This window comes from Neolamprologus multifasciatus, chromosome 6, assembly GCF_963576455.1.
Source record: "Neolamprologus multifasciatus chromosome 6, fNeoMul1.2, whole genome shotgun sequence".
NCBI lineage: Eukaryota > Metazoa > Chordata > Actinopteri > Cichliformes > Cichlidae > Neolamprologus > Neolamprologus multifasciatus.
In genome coordinates this window covers 15,916,349-15,929,598 of record NC_140444.1, presented here as the reverse complement: position 1 = coordinate 15,929,598, position 13,250 = coordinate 15,916,349, and the positions used below count along the sequence as shown (strand labels likewise).

Here is a 13,250-nt window from a genome sequence, read left to right as displayed (position 1 = left end):
CAAATGTGTTCATGAGAAAAAATACGGTACAAGTATGTCAATACCTTCTTTAAAATGACTGAGATATACCATTTAAAAGCAAAAAGCAGATTGCCATGCGCAATCTGACAATGAAGAATGCAACAAAAACAAACAAAAATCTCATTTCTGTGCTTTACTAACAAAGACACAATGTTTGTTTTTTTAAAAATTGCATTTTTTAAAACATAACGAAGTAGGACTGCACGATTTTGCATAAAATGAGAATCACGATTTTTTGGCTTAGAATTGAGATCACGATTCTCTCACAATTTTCTTTTCCAATATAAATATTTATTGCACTTATTAACTGCACATCAACTTCGTAACAGTTGAGACTGAACATGAAAACAATAAATAAACATAAAAACAACAAATGTCTCACGTTTTGTGGTTGCCGCAAAATTCTTGAAATTCTGTCTCCACCGTTGCTCGACACTGCGTGTATAGAGCAGGTAGTGCAACAATAGAAAAATATTTGCGGGACGGCACTGTGTATAGGGTTAGGGTTATATAGCGTTTGTCTAGGGTGTTGATCATTTAACTAAATCCCTCGTTTTGCACAGTGTTGATGGGATCCATATCTTTGGTCAGGTGATAAGTAATAGCCTCTGTAATTTCTTTGTGCCTGCGGGAGTTTGACGGGTATAGGGAAGCGCTGTATAAGGTTCCCGTTATTGATGTTTGGGTGGTTGACCGGGACGGATTTTCTCCTGTCACTTTCTCGTCATCCCTGACGTGCTCTTCGTTGTTTTTTCCCTTGCTAATTTTAGCATCACACGGCACAGCTTCTTTATCACGTGGTATAAGGCTCCGCCCTTGTCATTTGTTGAGCAGGAAGAGTGAGCGCTTGTTTTCATGCAGATTACGTCCCGGATCAAAATGCGGTACAATCGTCGTCGTCTTTTTTTTTTTTTTTTTTTTTAAATCGTTATCATTTGGAAATGAGATCGCACATAAGTATGAATCGAGATCGCGATTTTCTAACAGTTAATCGTGCAGCCCTATAACCTAGTTTAACTCAATATTTTGTAAATAATGTAGATGTAAATCAAATCACCTTTTAGAAAAGTTGACAACAGACAATAGCAGTAGATTTTCAACTGGTCTCATGGTTCACATTCCTGCTCATCATCAGAGTATCATAAGTATTAAGGAATATATAACATAACACGAAGAAATACTGTTAAGGTCGAGGTGCCTCAACCAGATGATCCACTATGACTCTGATTGTTGGACTTAGAGCTACACAAAGCCAATTTTGGCTTCTGATAAATGAAGGCTGGGATGTATTAAAGAAGCATAGTTAATATGTAATGATTGGGAAGTATGGACAGTTATTTCATTCAGTTATTTTTTGGCTATATTACATAAATGTTTGGAGATGTTTCCCTTCCACACTGCAACATTTGGGAATTGAAATGTTCACTTTAAGCAAGTCCTAATGTCTGTAAAACGTCTTCATTATTTTGGGGATTTCAGAACCATCTGTAACATCTGTGTGTTGCCATATTGTAGTTACTTTACGCAGGTAATGACACGGCAGCTTTTTTTCAGCCACTCCATTTAGGAATCAACATAGTGGGACATCTGCCTCCATCTCACCCATCCTCCACTGTCACATCGCCCTTCTGCATGTCCTCGATCACAACAACCATGAAGGTTCTGTGTGTTCTTCCTTGTTTTAAAGCTGGTGTGCTCCAAATGGCAGCAAAACTATGACTTTGTGGAAAGGCTTAGGCTACCACTGTTGTTCCATGTGCATTAATGTGGAAAACTCTGATGCTTTGGGGATACTCCCAGAGATCTTGGGTCTGTATCCAAAGTTCTTGAGCTGCAGGGATTTAAGAATTTCAGAAGAAATAATCTTAATTGAGATCAGCCTAAGCCCACATGCAGTTGTATACAAACAAAAGCCATGTGCTGCTCATATCCAGTCTGCCACAATACGCTAAGCGACAACTCAGGTTACTTCCTTCTTAGACAGGTGTGTAGCTTGGTACGGCTGTGGCTGCTCTGTGGTCTCAAAATTTCAGCCTGCTAAGTAAAAAGGAATGGCTGATTAGAAGATATGCAGCAGCTGTACCATTCAGCTCAACCTGGCACTGCTCTCTGAAATGCTCTGCCCCACCTCTGTTTCTGCAGCTAAGCTAAAACCACAGTGTACACCTACAACATTTTGTGTGGTAGTGGGATGTGGATGTCTTGTCAAAAGACAAAAACATCAAATGTTCTTCTCACAGTCACAATCAGAGAAATAAAAGTTTTCCAGGTGTGTGAAAGCACACCAGTGGTTATGTGGATGCACAAACTGCAATAAAGCTTTTATTTTTAATATTTCCCTGATGTCATTTAAGATGTGTGACATTATTGTATACAACAACACACAGCAAAATGTATCGTGCCTACTACATGTTACAGGCTGGGAGGATGCACAGTCATGCACATTAACCAGCTATGTGGTAACTAAGAGTTCTGTTAAAAAAAAAAAAAAAAAGGGAAGTTAAATTTGATTTCAAAGAATATTTGTTTGTTCTGCCTTCATCAGGCAGTCTGTCGTTAACGAGCTAACTGCGCTAACGCACTAGTTCCTACCAATTAAGCATTGCGTGGCACATCCAACATACTGTTTTACTTTTGTCCATGACGCGCTTACCATCAGGGTCATACTTCACATTAAAACCAAAATTGTTCCAAACGGCAGATCTGAATGAGGGTGGGGGCGGTTCAATTTCGGGCAGCGTTGAGGCAGTTGCCATGTTGCAACGAGCTTAGCTTCTGTCTTGCTAGCTTGTGCTGCGCTCAGTGGATCTGCACTCGACAGTGCAGCCTAGGCAGTGTAGTCGAACGCAGATCCACTGAGCTCTCAACACAGACAGCATCGTCAGAAGAAAAGTTGATAAAATAAATTAAAAATTTGTATTGTTCGATACATATGCGTACCGAACCGAAAGCACTGTATCGAACGGTTCAATATCGATACGAGTATTGTTGGTCGTACCATATTAAACACTTTTACTAACCGCAGGCAGACGGACAGGCGCTCTGCAGGTGGGATTGAGCGCCTGTAGTTGGTGTTTAGGCCGGCGATGCTGGGACCGACGCGGGACAGCAGCTCCTCAAAGTGGGCAAGGGAAAGACGGTGGTACCGCTGGAAGCGGCTGTCATCCAGACGCAGCTCCTGGAGCAAGTGGTGAAACTCACCAAACTGCTCACGCTTCTAGAGGACCTGATGGACCCAGGTACGGTGAGGACATCCTTTACGCCGCTGCTCTACTCTCCACGGTAAACAGAGAAGGAGACTCTCTTCAAACGCTAGATTGACAGCTGCCATCTTGCAAACATACCGTCTGGCACTACTTCCTCCCACATTTCCGCTTCACAGGCATGAAAATTGCATATTTTGAAGCGCGACCAATTCGCGTTGGTCCCACGTCAAGGTGCAAATGTGCACGCGACCAGCTAGGGGCGTCTGGCACTTTTTGGGCGCGTCTATCGCGTTTGGTGTGAACGCACCGTAAGACGTAAGTTAAAGGTTAAGAGAAGTAAAGAGGAAAATACGAAAGAAGGTCAGGAATGAGCAGAGCTGCCGTAACAGACACAGTTAAGGTCTCCACTTGTTTCAGAAAAAGCATTCTGTCTTTTGCTTGTTTGATCATGCTTTAAACACATCAAAATGCATAGTGGGATTGTAATACAAGTGAAAACTGTGACAAGCATTGGTACCGAATAGACATTCACTTAGCAGCAAGGTGAATCTGTGATCAACTAGTATTGTCTGCAATTCTTCTTCTTCTTTGATTTGGTGAAAGGAGTTGAAAGTAATTGGATGAGGGTACCATGGGAAGTGCCCTGCATAATTTCAACAAAACAGCGTTTTAAACGCTGTCACACATCTTTTAACAGCATTTTCTGCCGAAAGACATAAAAAGCGTTGTTCAAAGACGGATAAAACTGCGTTTTTTCCGCCACTCAGAAGGGGCGTTCAAAGCGCCAGTTGCTGGAGTGAAATACAGCATTCTGTCGGGGCAAACGCAGTTTTTCAAAAGCGTTTTGAATTATTAAATAGCATTTTCTATGCCCTTTCTTAACCAAACGAGTTAGAAAATTGCAGAATATTGGCGTAGATGGCTTGCCACAGTTTCTGCAGAGCGACGTAAAAAGCGGCGTTCAAAGACAGGCAAAAACTGCGTTTTTTCCGCCACTTAGTAGGGGCGTTCAAGACGCTAGTATCTGGCATAAAATACCAGATTCTGTTGGGGCAAATGCCGTTTTTTATGGTGTTTTTTTTTAAGCTGGATCCTACTTAATCTGAACATGCATCTATAGATGAGACTTTGTGTGAATGTAAAAAATATATTTACACAACTTACAATTTTTTTTCCGTTAAGTTCTAGTTACAGATACAAAACAAAAAACAATGTAAAATTCTGCACTAAAGTTCCCTGGCAGTGTGTCAGTTTTATCTTACAAGTATGAATGTTGACCAAATTTTTTGTCCTTTCAGCTGATTGGTCAATGTCATGTCAATCACAAATTTAACAATCCAATCAGGGAACAGGTGAGTTTGGCTGTTGGATTGGAGTAAAGTTGGATTGCTTTGCTGAGCTTGTAACTCGTGAAGTCACCTTTTGATACACTGCCAAGGTGAGTAAGGTCACATCCGAATTGATCGACTGACCTGGTTTCCAAACAGTGGCGCATCAAACATCAGAGTTTTTTAAGACAACTCTTGAGCAATTATTTTCTCCCATCTTCTGTTTGACACTCATTCTTATTTTCTACCTTGTTTGTTTTTTTTTCTTTTCTGCCAGAGTTCTCATCTCGCATCTGAAGAGGTTTAGCTTTACACAAACCTACAAGCTTCAGAAGGTGCATGCCCCTGTTAGGCTGCAGGGGGACTTGGTGGTGTCATCCAAACAGGTAAAAACACACTGCAGAACATCTCAGAGAATCAGCTTAATTATGGCACTGATGTGAGACTAACACTCTTTGGATTTGTTCCTTCTCAGGGTGGCTGTTACAGTCTTGTCAGCATCATTAGTTATTATGGAGGCACAGAATCAGGTAAAACAACAGACTTGTGACAAACAGAAAATGATTTAACAGAACTTGCTACTTTTCAATGAAGGATTCACACACAAAACCTTTTGATGTTCTAAGAAGCACCAAGTCAAAATCACTGTTTGCTTGAATCAGTTGACTTCCAGAAGTTGGATTTATTTGTCTTAATGTGATTTCAAGACACTACATCTGTAATTCTGTCCATCTTGAGGAGAGTCTGCACTCTACATCAGATCGCTGGCTCACCTATAATGACGCACAGGTGCTCCACACAACTAGATCTGCAGTTTGTGAGGAACAGCAGCACTCGGCCTACATCCTGTTTTACAAGAGAAACGTAAGAAGACACAGCATCTCATCCTGAAGTGAGAGGATTTTTAAATGTGCTGTTTCCTTGTTAACCAGTTTTGTCTTCATTCTGAGTTCTAAAACAGGATACGGAAGGAAGTTAAGGTCATCATCATGCTGAGAAGGAAAAGCAGTTGTCCCAGTCCACCATCGCTGACTGGAGGAAAAATATTAGTCAGTATTGCCCTTAGGAGGAAGGGTCCTCCCAGAGAGCCTGGTTCTTCCCAAGATTTCTTCCTCCAGGAGGGAGTTTTTTTCTTGCCACCGTCGCCCCACATTCACTGGTCTCATCAGCAGAGACATTTTCAACCTCCTAAGACCTGAACTCTTTCATGGCATGGTTTTTCTCTGACGTGCCTTGCTTGTCTTTTGAGACGGAACGCCCTGTGGGTTGATCACTGTGACTGACTCCTATAAACTCTCATTCAAAACTCTGGTAATCTATCATTGGAGTAAGATATTTGAAGTTAAATAAGTGGAAAACTGTTGAGAAAGTTGAACTCACAAGTTCCTGCCAAACAGAATCTGTTCCAGCTGTTTGAAACTGCATAAGACAATTAGTGTCTCAGTGAGATGGCTTTTTTGGTCAAGGAAAACAGAGTAGTGTAGACGTAGCCTAAGAAGTGTAAAATAATCACTGAAAACAATAAAAACAGCTCAACACCAGTGAAACAAAGGCTACGTACACGGGTATTTTTGAAAACGCAGCTTTTTCTATGCATTTGCACCTTTCGTCCACAAGTAAACTGCGTTTTTTATCACTGAAAACTGAGATTTTTAAGAACTCCTGCCACGGTGGAGATTTTCGAAAACTCAGTTTTTGCGTTTGGATCAATTTAATTTTTTTATTTAATTAAAATTTATGCAGTAGCTGCTCTACCAGGTATAATAATTACGTTTAAAATCCAGGCATCCGTGAAAACAGTACATTTCAAATTTAATGTAGTTAGCATGCAGTTAGCTCACTAGTTTCCAGTTAAACATAATATACCATGTTTTGCCTGAGGGATTTCTGAAACGTACAGCTTTGCTATCACTTGTGAAATAAATGAAGACAGAAAACTAATCAGTGTGCCCCCTCCCCCTCCTTTAATATTGACAGTTATAGCACAAACAGCACTACTATATGATACTATTCAAGGTACTTGTTCATGCTAGTTATTTTATGTCTCCGTCAGACTCTCCCACATATATATTTCTTTGACACAGACTTGACAGGTTGATACTGCAGATGATTGAAAAAAATGTATAACATTTTATTAATATCTAAAATATAAATTATATTTTCAAAAATATATAAATACTTTTGTATTATAAAATTTTATATTCTAAAGGGTCTTTATGATATACATATCTGAAAATTATTCTTATCAGCATTTGTGATAGATCCTTTTATCATGGGTACTGTTTGATTATGCTGGATACAAAGCCTTGTCCAATGAAAGACTGCAAACAGCCGAAATTACCTTTTTTTAAAAAATAAATAAATAAAATAAATCACGTTAGTCTGCCTATTTCCTTTAAAATTGGAAAATTGTAAAACATATATAAATTGCAAAAACATAAACTTAAAAAAAGAAAGATGAACAATTTTGAATTATTTGGTTTTTTTTGTATAAACACAATGTTCAAAGTTCACAAAAATAAATGTGAAAATAAATGTTAAAATGTGACTTTTAAGATTTTTAAATAAAATGAAACATATAAAAACAAAACAACAAGAGTTTATTATATGAACCTCTATATACGATAGAAAAATATCTTAATATGGTTAACATATGAATAAAATAATGGTTTTACAGCCAACACTAAAAGATAAGCACCCACACCATGACTGGGATGATAAATGTCAACAGCAGCACATAGAACAGACTGACAAGAGTGGCTATCACCAAACCACTCAGGACAGAACAGGTGGACAGGATGGAGGGGCAATTAGGACATTTATAAGACATTACAGCATCAATTTGAAGTTGAGAATGAAGCCGTAACAAAGATGTGAACTATGTTATGAAGACACTAAAAATTAGCGTTAAATACTTCAAATTGAAAATTAACAACAAAAAAAAAAGCACATTTCAAAAACCATTTTCGAATTCCAAATTAAAACACTGATTTTCAAAATGTTTTTTTAAAAACACGATTTAAAATAGTGATTCCACTCCTCATTTTAAAATCCATTCCCTTTCCTGTTTGCTCACGGAATAGCTCACAGATTAAGTAGTATAAGTATAAGTGATGACGTGACAAATCCTGCTTCCGGGCCCAAACTACCCTGCATTTAATAAGGCTTTTGTGTTTTTAACATGTTTTAATGCTTTGTTCTATTTAATTTCAAAAAGCCCCTAAAAACAGTCAGTGATCACTGTAGGCCTCTCTCAGTTTTTATTATCGCTATTCATTCTAAAACCTTACGATATAACTACAGCCCAGCCCATGCAGCAGTATATGAATGAATAACCTCGTATTGTGGATGGATTATCTCAGTTGTTCTCCTGACTGAAGTTTGGTCTGTTTACAGCATCCTGCCATGCGATTGCATTTGTTCCTAACTATCGAGAATCGTCACTGCTGTTTAGTTTTCTGTCTTCACTTGTGTCGGATGTGATAGCAGAGCTGTATGTTTTAATTTGTTTCAGAAATCCCTCAGTCAGGACATGCTATATTATATTTAGATGGAAGATAGCGAGCTAACTCCCTGCTAACTTTGTTAAATGTCATAAATTCAGTTTTCACGGATGCCTGGATGTTAAACTTCATTATTACACCTGGTAGAGCAGCCACACTGATCATTTTATTGCAGATGAAAGAATTTAGACAGTTTTTCAACTCTCAGTGATGCTACAGTGATTGTTTGACTTATGGACCTGCAGCAGAGTTTGGGCCCAGACAAGGCTAATGACGTCAGACGTAAACACCAGATTGCAGTGGTCCCCATGTGCCAAAGCAAGAAGAGCGCAGTATGAATAAAAAAAAAAAAGAATGTTTGGACACTGCTATTATAAAGGACAGGTTTTTGATGGGGCTCCCACACAAACACAAGGAGAAGATGAAGCACCGCCAGGTGTGCTTCCAAACCAACATCAACAACCAACCAACAAACGGTATCCCACAGTTGTAAATGTTTTTAAACCCATTTTGCACAGAGGCTTTTTTGAAAAATGGGTTGATGGCAATGTTGAATATTCTTACACAGTAAAATAAATTAATAATAATAATACACGAAATAATTACACCACAAAGTGGTTATTTAAGGCTACCACACGTACACGGGTATTTTTGAAACCTGAGATTTTCCATTTTCATTTAAAAAATAAAATAAAATCTCGTCCACACGTACAGTTTTGAACAAACATTTCCGTCCGCATGTAAACACAACAAAATGAAGTCAAATGCTGTCAAGAACATGCCAAACATGCCGGGGAGGGAAAGAGTCAGAGGCATAATTTCCACGGGGGTTAGGGGGGTTATGACCCCCCCAATAATCAGACCCAACCAATAGGCTGTTGATTTTCATTACTCACTTCAGGTATTACCAGCAAAATAGCATGTTTAATCATCTGGGAATTTACCCAGATTTATTTATTTATTTATTTAGACAGAGATCTTGACCCCCCCCCCCCCCCCCAATGTTCAGCACAAAGTTACACAGATGGAAAGAGTAAACAGGGTTTTGTACTTCTGAAAAGTTTTTGTGTTTTACTGGAAAGGCAGCTAATTTTGTGTTACTTTTTCATCCACATGTAAACACTAAAAACTAAATGTTGGCCAACCAGAAGTCTACAAGCCTGGAAGGGAAAGACAGGGTTTTGTGCCATCACAAAACCTTAATTACTTCCGAAAAATTTTTGTTTTTCTGGAAAGGCAGCTAATTTTGTGGCACTTTTCAAGTGCTTTCATCATTTCAAATGTTAATAATTGAAGACAGTATTTCAGTTGGTGTAGACTCACAACTTAGGAATGAACACAGCGCACAGCTTTGACGTTGCATGAGTAAATCTCCATCTTCCTCAACCATACCTAAACGCAAAAACTGAGTTTTGAAAAAAATCTCCACCCTGGCAGAAGTTTTAAAAAAATCTCAGTTTTCAGTGACCAAGAACGCTGTTTACGAGTGGATGAAAGGGCCAAACGCATAGAAAATCTGTATTTTCAAAAATACCCATGTACGTGTGGACGTAGCCTTTATCTCACTGGCTCTCATGGCCAGAGTTTATTCAATAAAGAAAGAAACTGAAAATTTTACGTTAGTCTGAGTGATTCATAATGATACATAACAGCGCTGTGAAATATTCCTGGTGTAAACACATATTTTAGGATTGAACAAAATGCATACAGCATACACAAATATAATTAAAAAATAAATAAATTTATTTGACACCAACGACATTGGTGCCTGGAGTTGTTTGTGATAGCGTCTGTGTTGAATGTAGAAGCCACGTCCAAAGTTCACTCTGAACTACTTTCTCACAGTGTTAGTGGGCTCACAGTGTGTTTATTATTTCAGTTTTGGCACTAATTTATAGTCTTAATTGGACCATACCAACAACACAAAGGTCATAATTTTCAGAGCATTTTATATAATTTTGTGAAATTGATTTTTTGAGATTCACCATAAAGCCTTAATGAAATAAACTAATTTAAAAGGCACTTTATGTATTCAAAAGCTAAAATGGGTCAGTGCCAAATCGAACACAAAAGGAAGGTTAAGTGCCTGGTGATTTGTCGGAGTGGTAGTAGTGATGTGTCGGTCGCGAACGAAATGAACGAAATTAGAGCCGGCTCCTTATCGCGAGCCGTGTCCCCCCCCCTTTCTTTCACACTGTCTCTCGCACTTTTTTCCCGCTTCACTCTGCATACGAGCCTTATGCTTCGTGCTGGGAAGAAGGGGGGAGGGGCGGTGGTTACACTCAGTAGCTCAGGAACAGAGCCAGAGGGAAAGAGAGCCAGGGACAACAACGTCACTTTAGAAAGGTATAGTAATCATCCACAACTATTTTCAGTTGCAGATGATAAAGGATTCAGAAAGTTTATTCGTGCAGGCCCATATGACAGAGAATATGCGTGTTCTTTTTGTTTTCATATTTTAATTTATATTTAATTGTGTTGTGGTTTGCAGTGTTTTGTGTTGTTTAACTTTAAATTTGTTTAAAAGGAAAAAGCTGAAAATTTAAATAGTTAAAAAATTGAAATGTGAATAGTTGGTTTTTGTATTATATGATTTATTTATTACATTTTATGTGGAGTGAATAAATCAAAGTATATTTACGGTGGCCCCAAGAGACAAAGCACGTACAAACACGTACGAACTCTGAAGCACGTACAAACTCCATAGCACGTACAAACTCCATAGCACGTACAAACTCCAAAACACGTAAAAACTCAGAAGCACATAAAAACACGTACAAAACACAACAGAAGTGCTCCAGGATGCTAGGCGCAGTGTTGAGCTTTTGTTACCTAGTGGCTACACAAGCCAGCAAGTACCAACGACTGGAGTTGGTGTGTGGTAGTAACAGGTAAACGAACATTTTTTAAAAAAAAAATTATTTGAATATATACGAGTGCTTGTGTATAAATACACAAACAATACACATATGCTTTCAATTGTGTAATTTAAGTGATCTAGGTAGCTCTGTTTTGGAGTTAAGTTAACGCTAGAAATGTGTTTTGGAGTTTGTACGTGCTTTGTCTCTAGGGGCCACTGCATATATTTATATATAAACATTTTTTTTTTTTTTTTACATTAGTAATTCCTTTTGTGCATAATTTTTTATTATTGTTAATAATAAATTAATAAAAGCAATAAAACAACCTGAAGAGCCGGTTCGGAGCCGAAAGAGCCGGCTCTTTTTAGTGAGCCGAGCCGAAAGAGCCGGTTCTTTAAAAAGAGCCGGAAATCCCATCACTACTGGACACCCCTATCATGTCAGGAAATATTAGATCAGCTGTGTAAAGCAGACCATTTACAAGTCAAAGTTAGGCTACGTCCACACAAACCCGGGTATTTTTGAAAACGCAGATTTTTCTATGCGTTTGCACCTTTCGTCCAGTCAGTTTTCGGTCACTGAAAACGGAGATTTCTAAAAACGCCGTCCAGGGTGGATATTTTCGAAGACTCAGTTTTTGCATTTACGTGTGGATGAAGAAAAAAAAAAAGTGGAGAAAACGCAGTGTCAAAGGTGTACGCCTTTTTTGACGTCACACTGTGCGCCACGTTATTGTTTCGGTGAAATGAATTTCTACAATACTGTTAATTGTACTCTCTGCAGTGTTTAAATGCTTACATATACACACACAGTTACTGTCCCCCCACACATACGACTCGGTTCTGCTTCTATGCCCCAGATTTGTTTACTAGTTCCCACAGAGGCTTCTAGACTTCTGATTGGCCAACATTTCTACAAGTTTAAGAATATATCGCCACCTGTTGCTTTGGCATGTTCCTAAAAGCGTTTTCCTTCATTTCTGCATTTACGTGTGGATGGGATTATTTTTTAAAACGGAAACGGAAAATCTCCGTTTTCAAAAATACCCATGTACGTGTGGATGTAGCCTTAAAAATAAAAAAATAGAGACATGGCTGGTTTAACTGCTGCTGTCTGCCTGTACTAACAATCTCCCTCTACTAGATTTTGACTTGTAGGTAAAAAACGTTTGAAATGGTACTTTGGTTGTCATCTGCAGCAGCTGTGTGTAAAAACAATCCATGTTTCAAACATTTCTTCAGCCCCCAATTCTAAATGATCAAACTATCAGACTGTGTGTGTTACCCTCTGGCACATACTGTAATCATATAAAAAGAATTGGGTGTGGAAATGGCACCTCTGGGTCACACAATCTTTACTCATTTATTGTTGCAGGAACCGACCTGAGTGAGCGTGTGGACAACAGGTGAAACCCTTCAAAAGCGGACAGAGCAGTTGGGGAGCCAAGGCAATAGAAAAATATAAAAGATTTGTAAAATGTAAATAATTTCAGAAAAAGACAAAAACAGTTAAAACACACCTTCAAGGGAGAACATAAAGTTAAAAGCATAAAAACAATACAGCCAAAAAGTCCAATGGCCTCAGCCACAAGAATAAAATCCGTCCTCGCCTGTCCTGTCTGCCTGTCTGGTGCCAACTAAAGGAGAGAGGAGTCGTGGCAGTCACTATTCTTTTATTTCACCTGAGTTTCTTCTTAAAACAAAATTGATCAGGATTTACCCCGGATAGGCAGAGCTCTTAACTCTGCCTGCTGCTTTGCTGTGTTTAACACGCGCATTAGTGATCAGGAGGGGGGCGGTGACAGGAGAGGAAAGATCTGGCAGATTGCAGATCTGGCAAGGACTCGTTGAGAGCGCTGGTCTTTTATGCAGGTAGTCCAAATTGCAAACAGGTGCAGACCGTTAAGGGTTTAGGGGAGGAAGCTCCAGCTCTATGGAAAAATACATCTACTCACCCAGACCATGACATTGTTAACCAATTAGTAAACAGTAATTTTAAATCCTCTTTAATCCTGAATGATAAGACTTCATCAATCATCATATCACAACACTTTGCTCTGAGACTGTGAGGTAGAGCCCTCAGCTACCAGGCCCCTTTGCTATAAAGTCAGTTCCCAGTTTGAATTCACAAAACAAACCTCTCTATTTTTAAGATAATACTGGAAAATTTTGTTTTTTGTTATAAAGATCATAGTTAGGGCTGGATCAGTTGACCCTGAATTGAATGAAAGTTAATTATCTCTTAGACAAGTTTGAAAATGTATCTCTGTAGACTCACCAGAGGGTTCCTGGTGCCATTGACACTACTACACTGCCCACTTTGTGGGTGGGA

The 13,250-nt window shown here is 38.9% G+C and overlaps 2 long non-coding RNA genes across 2 annotated transcripts in view; one reads left to right on the top strand and one right to left on the bottom strand.

Moving 5' to 3' along the window:
- LOC146516711 (uncharacterized) overlaps window positions 1–298 on the bottom strand; it is a 138,523-nt gene extending 138,225 nt beyond the window's left edge. Inside the window, exon 1 of the long non-coding RNA XR_014874694.1 lies at window positions 212–298. This is a non-coding gene — a long non-coding RNA (uncharacterized LOC146516711). The remainder of the gene's footprint in view (window positions 1–211) is intronic.
- Window positions 299–4,834: 4,536 nt separating this feature from the next.
- Window positions 4,835–8,472, top strand: LOC146516710 (uncharacterized). The gene is made up of 2 exons (XR_014874693.1): window positions 4,835–4,941; window positions 5,031–8,472. It is a non-coding gene; the product is annotated as an uncharacterized LOC146516710 (long non-coding RNA).
- The last annotated feature ends 4,778 nt before the right edge of the window (window positions 8,473–13,250 follow it).